Raw genomic sequence first — 19,276 nt, forward strand, 5'->3', positions numbered from 1 at the left:
CTTCTTCTTCTTCTTCTTCATTCCAGAGACCTGTGTGACCTGCGCACTCTCTCTCTCTCTCTCTCTCTCTCTCTCTCTCTCTCTCTCTCTCTCTCTCTCTCTCTCCTCTTATTCTCTCTCCCTCTCTCCTCAGTTACGTGGCGGATTCTCGCCCGATCGAGAATTAGAAGATACCATTGAGCTTCATTCTTTGCTGCCGTCATTTCTACCGGAGCAGATTGGTGGTAGGAGCGGGGTGAATATATCTCCTGGGGTAAGCCAATTTCTCCATTTTCTTTAATTTCTTACAAATTATAAGCCTGATTGACGAACGGACACCACCACGATAATCTAGGGATGATTCTCTACAAGTCTAGCGGGACGGAATTCTCGTGGGGTTGTCGTGGGCAAAACCCCAAATTTGGGGTACGGGGGTTATTAAGGGGCTTATTTTTAATTAATTAGGATTAATTTAGAAATGATAAAATGTTGAGCATTTGGAGTTGAAGTAGAATTTTCAAAATTTTGGGCCCGCGTGAGCGTCGCGGGTGTAATTTTGGGACCTGCAGGCAAAATTCAGAAAATTAAGTGGGGGTGTCAAATATTTGTTTAAATGTTAATTTGGAGTACATGGGGCCTAGGGAAGGTTAGATGGGTAGTATTTTGGAGAAATAAATTAATTAATCTGGGGAAAATGTAAATTACAGGAGTTGAATTTCGGGCGCCAAGGGTGTAGGATTTTGGTCCTAACAAGACTTTTAGTAAGTCAGGTAAGAGGAATAAATTATAGCAATATTTTTAGAATTACTGTTTGAATTAATATTTGAATATGAGTATATGGTATTTTGTCTGAAAATTATTATGATATAAATATCTGATAAATTGTGTGGCATTTGAGTAATTTTAAATTATGATATTTTGGAGTGTGAAATTAATATTTTATGAATAATACATGAAAACTTTGTGGCATACGATGCATGTTAAAAAATGTGAAATATAACAACGAGTACATTTTGAGAAAATATTGAAATGAGAATTATTGATGTGATTACTGAAAAATAATGAAATATGATATTTATATGTGAGTTGAAATATTTTTCCTGAAAAATGAGATTTTGTGAATTACTGATATGAGTATTTTGAGAAATATTGAAATACGTGAAACACGATATATATTATTATGAGATGATGAAATGTGCACAGAAAATGATGAAAACATTCATGTTGAAATGAATTGAGATATACTAATATGAGATTAATGATGTATATTGATATGGAAATATTGAAATGTGAAAATGAGAACGTAAATTCTAAAACGTATACACTGATATATGATTGATGATATACCAATACCGCATAATAATTGCGGGTAGGTGGTATTCCTTTCCTACTGATACTGTTGGGGAGGTATGTTCAGTATGGAGATTGTGTGTGTGTGAAGTTCCTACTGACGTCGTTGGGGAGATATGCTTAGTAGGGAGATTGTGTGTGTGAAGTTCCTACTGATGCCATTGGGGAGGTATGCTTAGTATGAAAATTGTGTGGTGAAACTCCTATTGATGCCGTTGGGGAGGTTTGCTCAGTATGAAAATTGTGTTGTGAGGTTCCTACTGATGCCGTTGGGGAGGTATGTTCAGTATGGAAATCGTGAATGTGTTGAGAATTGGAATTATGTGATTTATTGTATTATGTAAAGTACATAAATGTGAATTTATGTATACATAGATATGTAATGAGTTAGAATGAGAAATGAAAGAGTGTATGTTTTATAAAATAAATAATTAAGGTGAAGTAAAACTCTCCGCCCGAGGGCTTACTGAGTAAGGTGAGTGCCCTGATACGTATTAGATATGGCCATTCCTGGCAGCATAACTTGTTAGGGCAGAGGGAAGCTACCTGTATGGGCAAGTAATCTTCCCTATTCTCAGGAACTTCGTGGGTAAATATGTGTTGGAAATAATTGAATTTGAGAAATGGTTTTAAAACTTATAAAAGCTTGTGTTGTATATCCATATAAATATGAGAATATGTTTATCAGTATATTCTTTCTCAGATGAAATGTTGATTTGAAAAGTAAAGTGTATTATAATTGAACTCTTATGGCCACACACTGTAAATAATTTATTCCTTCTTACTGAGATGTGTCTCACCCAAAATTATCTAAATTTTTAAGGGAACGAGGATAGGCCAGGTGATAGAGCTCCGAGACCATAGGGAGTTGGGACCCTGACACACAGAGTGAGTTTTTGGACTAAGGGAGGTGTAATTCCCCTAGAGTTTAGTTGTTTTGAGTTTGTGATGGTGATGTATATATATGTTTGATGATACTCTAGGTATTGTATTCTGACTGGTATGTATATACCGTCTTCCGCTGTTAGGTTGTATAATTGAAATAACTGTTTACCTGGTACCCAATGCGGGTCGGGTCATATGAATGGTAATAGGGTTGTTGACGTGGCCGATTTAGGTATGTGACGATGAAGTGAATATTTATTTATTTAATTATTGTTAAAAAAAATTGCGAAAATCGAGGCGTCATAGTTGAAAATCCAAGAAAACATAAAATTCTATTCACAACTCATAAAGTAAATAATGTATATTATATAAACCTTGAAAACTTAATCTCTCAAGATGTAACATGCTTGGCTACCATGAATGAAGTTAGTTGGCTTTAGTATAGTAGACTAGGACATGCAAGCATCGAACTATTATCAAACTTATCTATAAAGAAGTTAGTGAAAGGTTTATTAGATACAAAAATCATAAAAGATAAAATTTGTGATGCTTGCCAACTTGGAAAGCAAATTAAGACAAGCATTAAATAAAAGAAACATATCTCTACTAGTAGACCCTTAGAACTTATTCATTTAGATTTGTTTTGTCCTACTAGAACTCAAAGCATAAGAGGTAAGCAATATGCCTTTGTTATAGTTGATGACTACTCTAGATTTACTTGGGTATTGTTTTTATCCTCCAAGGATGAAGCTTGTAACATGCTAATAAATTTATGCAAGAAACATCAAAATGAAAAAGGATATAATGTTTCAAATATAAGAAGTGATTAAGGAAGAAAATTCAACAACAAAGAAATTGAAAATTTTTGCAATGAATATGGAATTAATCATAATTTTTCAATACCTAGAACTCCACAACAAAATGGAGTTGTTGAAAGAAAAAATAGAACTCTTCAAGAAATGGCAAAAAACAATGTTAAATGAACATAGTCAACCAAAATACTTTTGGGTTAAAGCGGTAAACACCACATGCTATGTAATAAATAGAGTTTTAATAAGATCAAGTTTGAATAAAACTCCCTATGAACTTTGGAGAGGTAGAAGGCCTAACATCTCTTACTTCCATGTTTTTGGATGCTAATGCTTTGTACTAAATGATAAAGATGATTTAGGTAAATTTGATGCAAAAGCCGATGAAGACATATTCTTAGGGCATTCATTAAAGAGCAAAGCTTTTAGAATATACAATAAAAGAACTCTTACAACCTTGGAATCAATTCATGTAACATTTGATGAAGAAAGTCCATTCAATAAATCAATAAAAGGTGACGAAGTTCAAACTACTCCAAAAACCAGAAGACTTAGACATGGTAGAAGCAAAAGAAGAAGAAAATGAAGAAAAATCAAATAATGATGCTGTTGAAAATACTGAATTACCAAAAGAATTGAAATATGTAAGAAATCATCCAAAAGATCAAATTATAGGAGAACCATCACGAGGTATAACTACAAGATTCTCTTTGAAAAATCTATGCAATCACTATACTTTCTTATCTCAAGATGAACCAAAGAATGTTGAAGAAGCTCTAAGTGAATACTCATGGATAATTGTCATGCAAGAAGAATTAAATCAATTTGAAAGAAATAAAGTATGGAAATTAGTTTCCAAATCAGAAAACCATTCAATCATTGGAACTAAGTGGGTATTTAGAAATAAAAAGGATGAAAATGGAATTGTAGTAAGAAATAAAGCTAGACTTGTAGCACAAGGATACAACCAAGAAGAAGGAATATATTATGATGAAACATTTGCTCCTGTAGCTAAAATGGAAGCAATTAGAATGCTTTTAGCTTATGCATCTCATAAGGAATTTAAATTATATCAAATGGATGTAAAGAGTGCATTTTTAAATGGTTTCATTAATGAAGAGGTATATGTAGCACAACCATTGGGCTTTAAAGACATTCAAAAACTTGATTATGTGTACAAGTTTATGTAGATGATATCATATTTGGTGCAACTAATGATGACCTATGTAAGGAATTTGCTAAATGTATACAAGAGGAATTTGAAATGAGCATGATGAGAGAATTGAGCTACTTTCTAGGATTACAAATCAAACAAGCAAAGAATGGAACTTTTATAAGTCAATCCAAATATATAAAAGATATGCTTAAGAAATTCGATATGAAAAGTAGTAAGCCCATAGGTACCCCCATGAGTACTTCCATAAGCCTTGATAAAGATGAAAAAGGGAAGCCGGTAGATATGAAATATTATAGAGGTATGATCGGAAGTTTGCTATACCTAACAGCTAGTAGGCCGGATATAATGTTTAGTGTATGCATGTGTGCACAATTTCAATTAGTACCTAAAGAATCACATCAAATAGATGTAAAAAGAATCCTGAGGTATTTGATAGGTACAATTAATTTAAGACTTTGGTATCCTAAGGACACTGGATTCGAAATGATTAGTTATTCGGATGCCAATTATGCAGGCTGTAAGATTGATAGAAAAAGAACAAGTGGGACTTGTCACTTTCTAGGACGATTCCTAGTATCTTGGTTTTCTAAAAAACAAAACTCTGTAACTTTATCCATAGCTGAAGCTGAGTATGTAGCAGTTGGGAGTTGTTGTGCACAAACCTTGTACATGAAACAACAATTAAAGGACTATAATCTAGAATATTCCACCATACCAATTAAGTGTGATGACAGAAGTGCAATAAACATCTCTAAAATTATATCACACTTGTTGACTCTATGAGTCTAATCCTATTTTGATAATGACAATTCACTTGGTATTTGATCTGTGCATTGAGATTGTAAATAGGAACAATATTTAGCATGCACGGAAAGCTAGAAAGTCATGGAAGCCATGAAGACTAAAGTATCTACATCTTGGCACAATTCATGGAACTAAAAGAGTAGAAGAATGAAGATGTAAGCGGCAAGTTCAAGATCATCATGGGAATGAGTATTTAGAACTGAATGTATTTACATATTTCATATGATTTAATTCGAAACTCAAAATATACCCTAGATTAACCTTAGGACTTATGCATCTCATGAATATCTTTAGGGGATATTTATAGACTTAGAAATTTTTTAAAACCCTGGAAAATATTTTATAAAAGAGCAAAGAGAGAGAGCAAAACATATTTTTGAAGCTAAAAAGAAAAATCCAGAAAATGTTCTTTTAAGAAGACCAAAGTCCCTACCCAAAAGTTTGAAGTGTCAACTTTAGAAGACTTAAGTGTACACTCAGTCGTCTGAAGATTCAACTTCAGAAGACCGAAGTTTAAGCTTAGTCGTCTAAAGAATTTTTTCAGAAGACCGAAGATCAAGTTTAATCATTTGAAGAATTATTGGAGAAACACGGAAACAGACAGAGCACACTAGAAGACTGAACTCTGACTTCAGTCTTCTGAACCCGTAACTTCAGAAGTCTGAACCCAAACTTTAGACATCTGACCATGTGTTCAGGTTAATTTTTTGAAACTCTAAGGAACTTCAGTCGTCTGAGCCTTGCTCCTTAGTTGTCTGAACCTGTGAGAAAATTAAAAATTTAATCTTTAGTAAGAGAACACGCGAGTTATCTTTTAATCAAGTTGATCCAATGGTTAGTACTTATCTTAAGGGCAAGGTTACCTATATAATCAACATCTAAACCCTAGTGCCCCCATAAGAGAAAGAACTTTGGCATACAATTGAGTGTATTGAACGATTAGCACAACTTGGGAGAGCATTGAACACACCTAAACCCTAGTGCCCCCATAAGAGAAAGAACCTTTGGCATACGATTGAGTGTATTGAACGATTAGCACAACTTGGGAGAGCATTGAACACACTGCTGAAATTATTGCTTGGGATTTTGAAGCTTATACGTCAAATTTGAGCTAAACATTGATCTTCAAAAGGAATTTTAAAAATTGTTGTGCATTCAACTTGGTATCGAGGTTTGGTAAATCAATTTTTTTGTTAATACTTATTTTCAAAGTATTTTCATCTCACAAGCTATTATTGAATATTATTTGAGAGATTGAACTTGCGTGTACTTATATACATATAGATTGTTTTGACGAGATCACTACTTGAGAAAAGTTTTGCCATTGGTTAAATATTTTTGATTCAAGTGTGTATTCAGTTAAAGACTCGATATTTTCAATATTACAAAACCACTTGATTAAATATCCTTAGAGTTCATAACTATATATATTATTGTGGGATATTTTTTGAAAAATATTACATTAGGTTTTTGATCTTTGGAACTCATATCATATCATATATATATATATATATATATATATATATATATATATATACATATTCATCTACAAAGATCATATTGTGTTTTGGATATTTGGAAGAAAACTTATTGATCTAGATCTTTATAATATTCAAGATAATTTTTTTAATAAGATCACATTTGGGTATTCGTGTATCTAGAAAGTTGAACTAGAACCCTAAGTTCTCCAAAGCATTTACTTATATAATTATTTTGGGAGATTTGATAAAAGGGTAATTTGGTGAAGCATATCATTCATATAACGATTATATCGTTACATACATACTGAGCTTCAAGTTTTATCACATGGATATGTGTTAGATTTTCCATTGTACTCACTAGCTTTGTTAGAAGCAATATTGAGTTGTTTTACAGATTTGAAATTCTATATTGTAATCACAATTCGGGTTGTGAACCGGGTGAGGAGGAAGTTGTGCCTCTTGTAAGCAGCAGATGTAAGGGAAGCTCCATCCCGGTTAAAGGAGCAGGGATTTAGTGGAATCCTTGAGTAGGTTACTTAAGGCGAGGACGTAGGCCGAGTTGGCTAAATCTCGTAAAAACTGTGTTTGCCTTCTCTTTTCCTTTACTCCTTTTAATTTTCGCAATGCATTTCATTATTTATCTTGCATGTGTGTATGTTGAATAACCCCACACGCCCTTGATAATTAATTGGATAAAATAGAATTTATTGAGATAATTATTTGAATCAGTTTCAAACCCCTGCAATTAATTTGTTATAGGGATTAAGTGGTAAATAATATTAAAGGTTTTTAAAAATACCCAATTCACCTCCCTTCTTGGGATTACACCTAAATTAACGACACTCAATATAACGACCTGCTTATCTAATCATATAATAAAACATAATAAGTAAAATAGTCAACCCGAACTCGTGGATAGCGGGGACACCTATCATATACAGCGGAACCTAGGCAGCAGTAAATGTAAATCATCAACCTCATTACCACAAAATACATAATACTAGAGTTAACTATAATTCAAAACACTGTGTTTATATACAATCTTCAAAAAATACAAAAATATCTCTAGGATCTCACATCAGAATTTCCTGATCCTAGTTCAAACTTACCCTCCTAACGGGGTAGCACAACAGACTCAACGACGGCCACGACCCGTTGGTCCTTCTGGGTTTCCTGAAAATTATTCAAGTTCGGGGGTGAGACATTTCTCAGTGAGGGAAAATAAACTAAATACAACTGTGTGACAACATGAATATCTAATGATGATATAGATATACAATACATTTTTCATATTAGAAAACATTAATCATTTAATAACTGTATAAACGCATACCTTTTAATAACTGCATAAACGTATACCTTCATATTTTTAATAAATCATACTAATTATAACTTTTTGGTATAACTAATAATACTGAAAACATACCTAGGATGAATAACTAGCTAATGTCATGTATTACCCCCCATGACAGGTTGTGCAGCCCGAAGACGGGACCCAACAATGGTTGGCCAACCACTGCCGAGTCAAAAAGGTCTGTAAGTATGATGGGCCTGCCACACCCTAGTTCAGACTGCCAAGTAGGCGTCTACAACTCTACATTGAAAGCTATATCGACTATCCATCTCCCACCCCCTTGTGGGGCTGTTAGCGCAAGTCTGAACATAGATATTTGATCTATATAGCTACAGTACTGTGCTCCTGAAAATGAACTAAACTAACATCTGTATTTTGATTACATATAATACATGATAATATAGCGTTTAACATAGATGGATTGACAACATTTTCTATAATTTCATAAATACGGCCTTGTGCCGAACATTTTATAAATACGGCCTTGCGCCGAAATCATATATCATACACAGCCTTGCGCCGAATATCAATCACGGCCTTACGCCGAATATCTCATACATATCATTATAAATAAATAAATCAATTATCATGTATTTTCAAAATCATAATGTACTGTATTATTTCATAATTCCTGAAAACATGCTTTACTCGTAAAATTTGCCATAACGTAATACTTATCATGTAAAATAATATCCACGCCATGCAATGCTAAGTAAAATCATACATTTCATGCTAAAATCGTATTTTCTGTTTAACAGCAGTATTTTCCCAAATACGCATTTTCTTAATAGTATTCAAATATAATACTACTTCCCTGAAAATTATTTTGCGGATAAATAATAATAATTTGCATGAAAAATAACTGCTTCAGTTTATTCCCCTACTTGACACTGAGAAAAAACCCCCTAAAAATCTACTCGTCTTGCACCTGTAGGGTTCCTCATTCAACACCCTGAATTCAACAATTTCCAGAACTAAACTTCAGTATTTTCCTGTAAATAACATTTCCTATAACTACAGTAAGACCTAATTTTGCTTAAAAAGTCTTACCTGAACCCAGGGATGAATTTCAACTCGCTTCCACCAACGATCTGCTCAGGAAGATTTGGAGAGAACTTCCTTAGAAGTGTCGTTTTGGGCTCAGATCGTTGATCCAGCAAACAACGGAGCCGAAATCGAAGAGAGAGGAGAGAGAAACAATAGAGAGAGAGAGAGAGAGAGGGTTTTTTTTCTAATTTTTCTGCGTAAAAATATAAGGTTTGCACTATTTATACCATGGCCTTCGTCAACGAGCCATGTCACCTTGTCGACGAGGTCAAAAAGGTTACTCATTGACGAACTCTCCCCCTTGTCAATGAAATTCAAAGTTGCCCAAATATCCTCTCTGTATCTTCTCGTTGACGAAGCGTACCCTCGTTGACGAGCTCACAGTGCAACGTCATCGACGAACGAAGCCTGCTGCCACTTTTTATATATATTTTCCTATTTCCTCCCTCTTATTATTTAAATAACATTATTCTTAGGGTCATTGCACTCAAGAACTAAACACATTGACATAATACACCACTTTCTAAGAGATCACATTCCAAAAGAAGATATCCTACTTGAATTTATAAATACAAATGATCAATGGGTGGATATCTTCACAAAACCTCTTCTCGAAAAAAGATTTTTATCAATTAGAAGAGAACTTGGGTTGTTACATAGTAGGGAAGTGATTTAGGATAGTTTCATATTAAGTATAAAGAGAAATTTAAAAAATTAAGGACTTAAGGGGTGCCTAAGCCATCTGACCTCAGGCAACTGAGGTGCTACTTGTGACGACCTGCTATTTATTCAACATTTTTTTTTCTAAACATAATAAATGTCGTCTGTCTGAAATACTGAAAATAACATCCTAGGCTCAAAGAGCACTGAGGAAACTCTGTCTGTCATACATGTCTATGCAGCAATACATAAAAACTGGGAACTACTATATACAATACAATATACCAGAAAACTATACCGCTCTGCAATATATTTACAATACAAAATACTCAGTGACGTCACTACAATCTGAAGACTATCCCAAAAATACTATTATCTCAAAAATACCTACCTTCCCACAAGGGTAGCTCAAGTCAATCTCTACTCACGAGCCTGATCTGCTCGCCTAGCTAGATCTCCTAAAAAATAGTAAGTCACTGGGATGAGACAACGCTCAGTAAGTGGAAATATGCTATTACTAGTGTGTGGCGGCTGAGTTAAATAGTTAAAATACTAAAATAATATTGTAATATGAGAAAACTGATAAATTGTACATAATATATTTATCTATCATGTAATCTTTAAAACATGACCATGTATCTGAGTTTACTATCTGAAGGTACTGCTAGTATAATAATATAAATTGTTGCTATGTGATATAACTATACATAGGAACTTCTGCTATACCCTGGGATTTGTATATCATGATATATCCCCTCATGATAGGGTTGTGCGGCCCATAGGCCGGACTTACTCTGGTCAGCTCGCCAGGTAAGTCAATTTCTAGCATCCGCCAATCTGTAATGATCTATGTAGATCCTGGCCCATTGCAATCACTCCGGGCTATCTCAAACCCCTTTCATCGTCTAACTGGCTACCTCAACCCAGCATGCTGAAGAGACTACAAAACTCTCCTAGCACAGTTAGACGGAATCTACATGCTATCTGAGTCATGTGGTTGCACATGTCTGAAACTAACAACGATGCCGTGCTCTGCTGTAATTATATCTGTCTATAATTTCCACAGGGATCTGATATCGTGTAATACTGTATACATATATATACTCATCTTGCTGCTTTGAACATGATTTCAAAAACAACCATAACACTATATTTCTGAGCTATATTATTTGAGATATCTAAGTGAAATGTATATATTCTCTATCTGTATCATCTGTGTTTTCTGTCTAAACTATCTGTAATATCTGTATAAAATATCTGTATATAACATTTGTATACTCTGTATATAATATCTGTATGCTCTGTATATAATATCTGTATGCTCTGTATACAATATATGTATGCTCTGTATATAATATCTGTATGCTCTGTATATAATATCTATATATCTGCAGTAGCATCTTGATGCTATCACTGTATAATCTGTCTGAGTGTTGTGGTCTAGAAATCATGTTTTTTTTTCTGAAAATACTGTAAGTCTCTTTCATTTCTAATATTATGAAATATCTGAATATCTGTATATCTGTAACACTGTAAAATCTATATATATGGTACTGTAATAAACTTATGCCACACATTTGAATAAACGTAGTCTCATACTCAATTTCTGTAATTTTGCTATAAAAATAATATTCATAATTCTTTGGAAAATAATGACATGCTTGTAAATATACTTTCATAATCTTTTGTATACATATTAAAAATTGCTAGCATAGCATATTTCCCTTACCTTAACTTTAGAAAGCCCCTATTAAATTCTGACCCTATACCTGCAGGGTTCCTAACTCAACATCCTGAAAACAATATTCCACAGAACAAAATATCAGTATTTTCTTACCTACAACATTTCTTATAATTATAAGGAAGGCATAATCTGAATAAAAGGTCTTACCCTGGATTTGGGATGAATTTCAAATCAACTTTCCCTACGATCTGCTTTGGCAGACTTGCAGAGAACTTCGTCAGGAGCGTCGTAGTGGCCTCAGATCTTCAATCCGGCGAGAAATGAGGCCAAGATCGAAGAGAGAAGGGGAGGGAGTCGTAGGAGAGAGAGAGAAGGGTTTTTGCACTGAAATTTGATAAAACATGTGAGTTTCAGCTATTTATGCACCCTCATCGACGAGTTTCAGTCTGCTTTAAACCCTCTCTTAGTATTTTATCGTCGATGAGGAGTGGTTTCGTCGACGAGGTCTCCTCATGTGCTCGTTGACGAATTCCCTGTGTTTGTCGACAAGGCCCTGTGTAAGAATCCCAGGATATTCCATCTAAAGTACAATGTTGTCGACGAACGCTCACGTTCGTCGATAAAGACTACTGCCCCCTTATGTTCTTGTTTCCATTTCCCCTCCCTTTTTATTATTTAAATACCAATATTTTTTGGGTTTTTACACTACTAAATTGTTCATCAAACATACAAGATATGACCTTTTCACCTCCACAACCCTTAAGAAAATGGGCTATGAAAAGCACAATGAGGGTTGGTTTTTGAAAAGGGGACGACCTCAAAAGCCAGCAGCTGTACCTCCTCCTCTTCCAACACAAGACCAAAGACCTTCTGCTAACACTCCCTCTTGGTTTATTCCCTTCCACCATGAATTCTCTACTTTCAACAGAGATATGTGATCAGGTCTTTAATCCCTTCAAGATATGTATCCTCCCTTCACACTACTTTTTCTTCACTTGATCAGCGCCTAACTCGTATTAAGTAGTATAGGGCTAGCTCATCTGGTGGTGTTGATCCTATGGATACTAGTTCTGCCCCTTGGAGTGATGCTTCATTTGATGAAGAATCTGAGGAAGGAAGTGAGGAAGGTGATGAAGAGGAAGCTGAAGATGATGATGATGATGATGCTGATGATAACTGATTTATTTGTCACTTTGTGTTGTATTAAGAACTCTTTATGTATTGGCTTTTTTTGTTTTTGTTTGAACTTAGGCTTGTAACTCCATTACTTATGACTGTGTGTAAGATGGCTATGCTCTTTATGTGTTAAGACACTTTGTGTCACTGCTCTTCATTTCTTTTTGATTGATGTCAAAGTGGGAGAGATATTGAGCAAACATGAGAAAGTAAGCAAGAGAAGATAGTATCTTAGAGACCAAACATGAAAAATGAGAACATAACAAATATGTAAAAAATATAAATCTTGGCAGATAGCATAGGGGAGTAAAAACAAAAATGAACATGAGAACATAAGAAGAATAAGACTATAAGCATATATGTTGACATGAGCTATAATGCAATATACTTGATTGTGACTTATTTTTTGAACTTATTCATATTTGAAATCATCATTTTTCATAATTGTTAAAAGGCATGCTTGTTGTAATGGGGAGCCTTGTCAAAGGTTCTCTCATCTTTGCTCCTTATTTGTCATCATCAAAAAATGGGGATATTGTTGGCCTAACATGGCTTTCGAAACTCATTTTGATGATAACAAATAAAGGTTGATTTAACATGTTTTTGTTTAAGTGATGATATTTCAGGAAAGCTTGAATGACAAAGTTCAAAAGATCAAAAGAAATACAAGTTCAAGATCACAAGTATCATAAAGTCATACTCCATCTACAATGTGATCAAAGAAAGCTCAAATGAACCAAAATGTTCAAAGCATATGGAAGTCTAAAGATGACTCAAGCTTAAGTCTAAGAGGATTCAAAGCAAAGACTCATATGAAGACTTCAACCTTAGAGTGTTTAAGGCTTTAAGATGAATTATATAAGTACTTCATACTAAATATCATTTTGAAATGATTTGAAGCTCATTAGGGGTTGTCATGGACTTAGAGACCTTATTTTAAAACCCCCAAAAATGTTCTTTTAAAGTAAACAAAGCAAAATGGCTAAATGTTTTGGAAAATAACCTGAAAATTAGAATTTATATCTGTTCAGGGGACTGAAGATTAAACCTCGATGCCTGAAGATTTTTTTGAAGAAATTTTGAAGAGGCAATGTAGGCGTAGGCGACTGACCCTGGCAACCTCAGGTGCCCGACCCTATTTTAAAGTAGAAAATTCACAGTTTTAAGAAACCTCAGGTAACTGACACCGAGACCTTAGGCGCCTGAACACTGTTAACGTCTATATTTTTTTAAAAGTTTTAAAATTCAAATTTATGTTTTTTGTGCCCCAAATTTCATATAAACTTAGGAAACACTCCAAGTAACTTGGGTAATGCGAATTAAACCTTTTTGAGCCTATAAATACATGATTTCTCTAATCAATTCAACACCAAACATTGAAAATCCGCTCTCAAGCCAAAATTGCCCTTGCTCTCTCAAAGTTTTCTTGCTTGCATCTTCATACTGAGAATTGCTGAGATTATCTGAGTCTCTGATCAATCTTCTCTGAGCTGCAACCTCTGATTTATTGATTCCCATCAAGAGAAATATTTTAGTAAATTAATTCTTGAACTTCAATTCAATTTCTTTTGATATTTGTTTTGAAGTATATTAGTGCTTTCAATTGTACTAACCAGCTCTATCTGAGAGCATCTCTTGTACAGAAGAAATTGTTTCTTGTTTCCTTGTTTCTTTGATGGTTCAGGTCATTGGATCGTTGTACCGAATGTGGGATATCGCTTGGAGAGGGGACTCCACCCTAAAGGTGGGATTGTGAATGGTTTGTTCCGCCCACAAAGGAATGTGTTGGGGATAAGACGAACATCGTAAAAAAATCTCGGTCTCACTCTTAACCTTTACTCTTTAAATTTTAGCATATATAAATTATAATTCAAAGTGCAGGTTGCTAAAAATTGAGATTGAGAAGACCTTTTAATTTAAGAAAGTACGTTGGTTAATCTTTTGCGGAAACCTTAAAGGGAGTACGTTGATTAATCGTTTGCGGAAATCTTGATATAAAAAAGCGCACAAGTATTCATCCACACAGGTTATAAACTGAGATTTTGCAAATGCTAAAATAAGGAAGTGTTGTAGCTCTTAAAATTGATTAAGTTTGTTTGATTGATTGGTTGAGGTATTTGGTTTGTGATTGTTATTGTGTTTGGATTGTGGTTGATTTAAAATCAAAACATTATTGTGAGTTTGCTAAGTATATAAAAGATTGTGAATTTGTTAAAAAAAAACTTAAAAGAATTTTATAAACCCAATTTAACCCCCTATTGGGACTACACCTCAAAACCTACAATTTGAATCTAAAATTTCTTTTTCAAAAGGGAAAAAAAATCTTAAGCTCAAAAAATAATTGGGATCTTTAGAAATCAAGCAATTTAATTCATTTCAATCTTGAAATCATATTGAAATTTCAAGAATTCAACTAATTATGATTATTGAGGAGTATATATTTAACTGTTTACTTGGTAAACACAAGCGTACCTTTACTGCATTTTTATAAGTTTATATGCTTAAAAACACTCTACATTAATAATTAAATTAAAAATTTTGGTAACCACCAATTAATTCAAATAAATTTTTTTAAAATTTAAAAATTATTTTGTTTTAACTGTTACTTATAATTGAATTAATAATGTAATAATAATTGAATTAATAATTTTTATAACCCCACTATTAATAAATTAATTAATTTATGAAATAATAAATAAAATAATTAATATTTTGAAAACCCACATAAAAATGATTAGTAGTTTGAAACATTGTCACAAATTTATAATTTAACTATTGCAATAATAATTGACTTAATCTTTTTGTTATCACTAATTGAATTAATAAATTCCCTCATCATTAATAATATAATGATTGAATTAATAACTTTTAAAACTATGATTGAATTAATTTATGAATTAATGGACAAAAATAATTAATATGTTAAAACCATTTCATTAATAAATTAGTACTATTTAATGTCTCCTACAATTTTGAAATATTATATTTTTTAACTGCTAAATGTACTTAGTAGTAACGTTTTTTTAGTTATCATAACTTGTTGACCTTATAGGTCACACCTAGTTTTGATTATGACAAATACTTTTGGTACTAATGGCTGTACTGAGAATTGCATGTAGGGTCACCTTGTGCGCGTTTCATAACTAAAAGACGTATAATGATGGCATGCGGTGTTCGTGCCAAAGGATGAAGATCTTTGTGTTGTAATTTATACACATTTGATTGTTTTTTCATTCTGGGATGTAATTTATTATGAATTGTGCATGTTTATGACTTGTAATAATTTGTATCATGCATGATAGGTAGATATGCTCAAAACGACCTTAGTTGGACCTTAGGTACCTACACTAAGGACACTCAGTCCCCACATCACTTATCATAATCAGGGGAATCAAATTTACGTTAAAATGAACTTAATGGGAAAAGTTGAGAGGGTTCGGGTGACCGAACCTATGCCATGTAAAGTGTCTCGGGTGACCGAACCTATGCCATGAATACCCTACTGCATGCTTTAGAATCTAATGTTTTATGTGAGGTGATGGCTTGTAGTAGTGCTAAATAGATTTGGGATGAACTTGAAAGGAGATATGGCGCGTTCACACTAAAGGAAGTTATCTCTCTGAGCGACTTAGGCTCCACTGATCTCAAGGGAGGTAACCTGTGTTTTGCTGCTTTAACTGATAATGAGGTTATCTCGATTCCTTCTGTTTTAGTAGATAATTATGAAAATGATTCATGTGCTAATATGAATGATGCGTTTGATTATGAATCATATGATAGTAGTGATAGTGAGAGCATGCCTACTTATGAAGAACTGCAAATTGAATATGTTAGAATTCATAAGTCACTTGTTAAAGCGAACAAAAGATATATTGGTTTGAAGAACAAGTATGAGGCATGTGAGAAAGAATGTGAATCAAAAGTTCTTGTTGAAAGGGAAAATGATTTTAAAATCAAAGAGTTAGCAAACAAGAATAAAAAATTAGAAAAAGAATTGAAAGCAGTAAGGTCTCAAATTTCAAATGATAATAATAAAGATCTTCTTATTGCAGAAATTGAGTGCAAAACAAATGATATGACTAAGGAGATTATTAAATTACAAAGTGTTTGCAAAGACTTATTCAAAAATGCAAGATCTAGAAAAAGAAAATAGAAGATCAATTTAAGATCATCCATACATTCACTAGAGGTAAAGAAAATTTTGACAAACTTTTAGGTTCACAAAGGATGACCTTAGATAAAGAAGGTATAGGTTTTAATGGAATTGAAAATAGGAAAAAGAAGAACCTATACATGGGATACTTTGTAAAAGAATCGAAACACTATGCTAGTACCTCCTCTAGTCCATACATTCACACCATATGCATCTTACATAAAAAGAAAGGGCACATAAAATTTGATTGTCCATTTAAAAGAAAAGGTGTGAAGCCCAAACAGAAATGGAAAATTAAGGAATCACCAACCCCTAACTCATTGAAAATAAAAGGAAGAAAGATGGTATGGGTAGTTAAAAGGGAAAACCCCTTGAAAGTCAAGGAAGAACTTGCTTACACAGAAATTACGTGATCACACAGCTCTTCCTTAGTAGTTAGGATCAGGGGGTAGCATTTTCTAAGGGGTTAGGAGGTGGCTTGGGGCTGATAAATATAAAATCTTTGTATATCCACCATTTAAGAGCATACTAAATGTCTTAAGAAATTAAGCCAAAATGTGAATTCAAGTACAAAACCAATCTGGACTAAATGAATATTCTTATTGGTTAAAATATAAATTTTTGGCTGTTTTGAATGAAAATCCACTCCTAAATGGACATGGCATGTTTGCCTTGTATTTAAACTTCAAATTGCTTAATCCTTGCTTAAATATACATCTAACATTAAGCATACTTTGTCCATTATATAACTTTGAGGTTTAAAAATTAAAGCCAAAAATCCTGTCGTAATATTATCCTGAAGCCGTATCATTGCCCTAAATCCTTTAGGTAATCCATAGGGTCTTTAGCTTTGAATAACTGATCAAATAAGAACAAGTGGACCAAGGTCGAGTGACCGAACCCATCAGTACATGTGTACTTCAGTCGACTGAACCAGAACTTTGACCAAGCCATTGACCACACTTCGGGCGGCTAAACCTTCAGGTTCAAATCATCTTGGGCTGTTGAACTGTCATCGGGTCCTCGAACATATATTCGGGCTACTGAACCGAGATTTCGGGCGATCGATCAGAACAGTTCAAAATCAATTCAGGCGATCGACCCTCGAAAATACAAAATGGCGCTTAATATTCAGCCGACCGAACCAGTGTTTATGCTACCGAAAAGACTCTGAGGGTTCCCATATTTAAAGCTATTCGGATGACTGAACTCATGCTCAGGCGCTCGAATCGCGCTGATATATATGGTTCTCCGAGAAAACTGGTTCATTTCTTCCACAAATTTGAAAGCCTTCTTAGTTTTTCCTTTCACATCCTAGCCCAGTCTTACTTGAGATTTATCTCCATGGCCAAAGAACAGAGAATTGTTGCTGTGGGTGTTCCATTAGATGAGTGGTTTCCCACACCCGATCGGCGAATTAAGTATGAGAAAATTTTTCGCCTCAGGAAAAATTCTTGATATCAAATTCATGTAAACTCACTTCAACAACGTTCTTGACATGTTTTGATATCAAGGATGGTATGAGTTCTTCACCTTTCAGCCCAGGGGAATGTATCTGTTGCTCATCTGACTCTTTTATGCCAATCTTGCTCGAGATGGCTGGGGCTACTACTCTAGGGTACTCGATACGGATCTCCACTTTGACAATGCCTACTTGGTAGAGAATTTTGAGATCCAGCATGGCGACTTCATCCGTCCTAACTTTTCCTCCACCTGGATAGCCAAGCAGGACTTCACGATGAGCACTTTTGTCAATTTAGTTATGACAAACCCTATGGCGGATCTGACCCACACCCCCAGCTATAGATCCTTGACTTTAGAGGCAAAGGTGGTACACCACTTGACTTCTTATAACATCTTGCCCAAGTCAGGATTGAGGGATCATATGTCCTACTTGGATTGTTTTGTTATGTGGTGCCTCTTCACTAGGAAGAAGCTAAACCTACCTAGATTGATCCTACGATGAATGTTCATGAAAACCATTGGAAAGAGGATCATTCTACCCTATGGTGGGATTTTGTCTAGGATATTTGTTAGGGAAAGACTGAAAAGGTCACCACTTGCCACCATCAAGAAAGTCCGCCCATCTGACGTCTTCAATTCCACCACCTTAAAGTTGATGGAATACGAGCTCACACGCAACATGTGGTTGCCCACTGCACATGAGAGAGACCTAGGAGCTCAGGAGGTCCCACAAGAGTTGCCTCACACACCATCTAGCACCAAGATCATGGCAGCTGTCACCGATCTCTCTGCCTCGTTTTAGGAGTTCCGAGTCTCCATGACTGAGCAGGCGTCTTCCTCACAGGCTAGACTTGACTCCCTTTACAGTGAGTTCACCAAGTTCCAGTCCGAGGTATGGGCTAATTTCCATATCCTTTGTGAACGGCTGCGAGAGATGAATGACGAGGACATCAGTGAGGATGACCAGATGGAGTTAAGCGGTGAGGATGATGATGATCATGACGACGGGGTGACCTAGGAGTGCTTCATGAGGATCCATTTCGTCATGCTACAACTCCTTATTTGATCATCTGTTATGTTATATTTAGATATATTTTTCATTTGGTCTGTATTTATTTTTAAAACAACTTTTATATTTTTTTCTTTTGATGATCACATTCACCACACACACGCAGATATTATGATATGGTGACTGTGTTTTTGATTATGATATATATCTGCCGTATTTTGATTTGCATGTGCTGATGCTTAAA

Source organism: Malania oleifera, chromosome 5, assembly GCF_029873635.1.
Source record: "Malania oleifera isolate guangnan ecotype guangnan chromosome 5, ASM2987363v1, whole genome shotgun sequence".
Lineage (NCBI taxonomy): Eukaryota > Viridiplantae > Streptophyta > Magnoliopsida > Santalales > Ximeniaceae > Malania > Malania oleifera.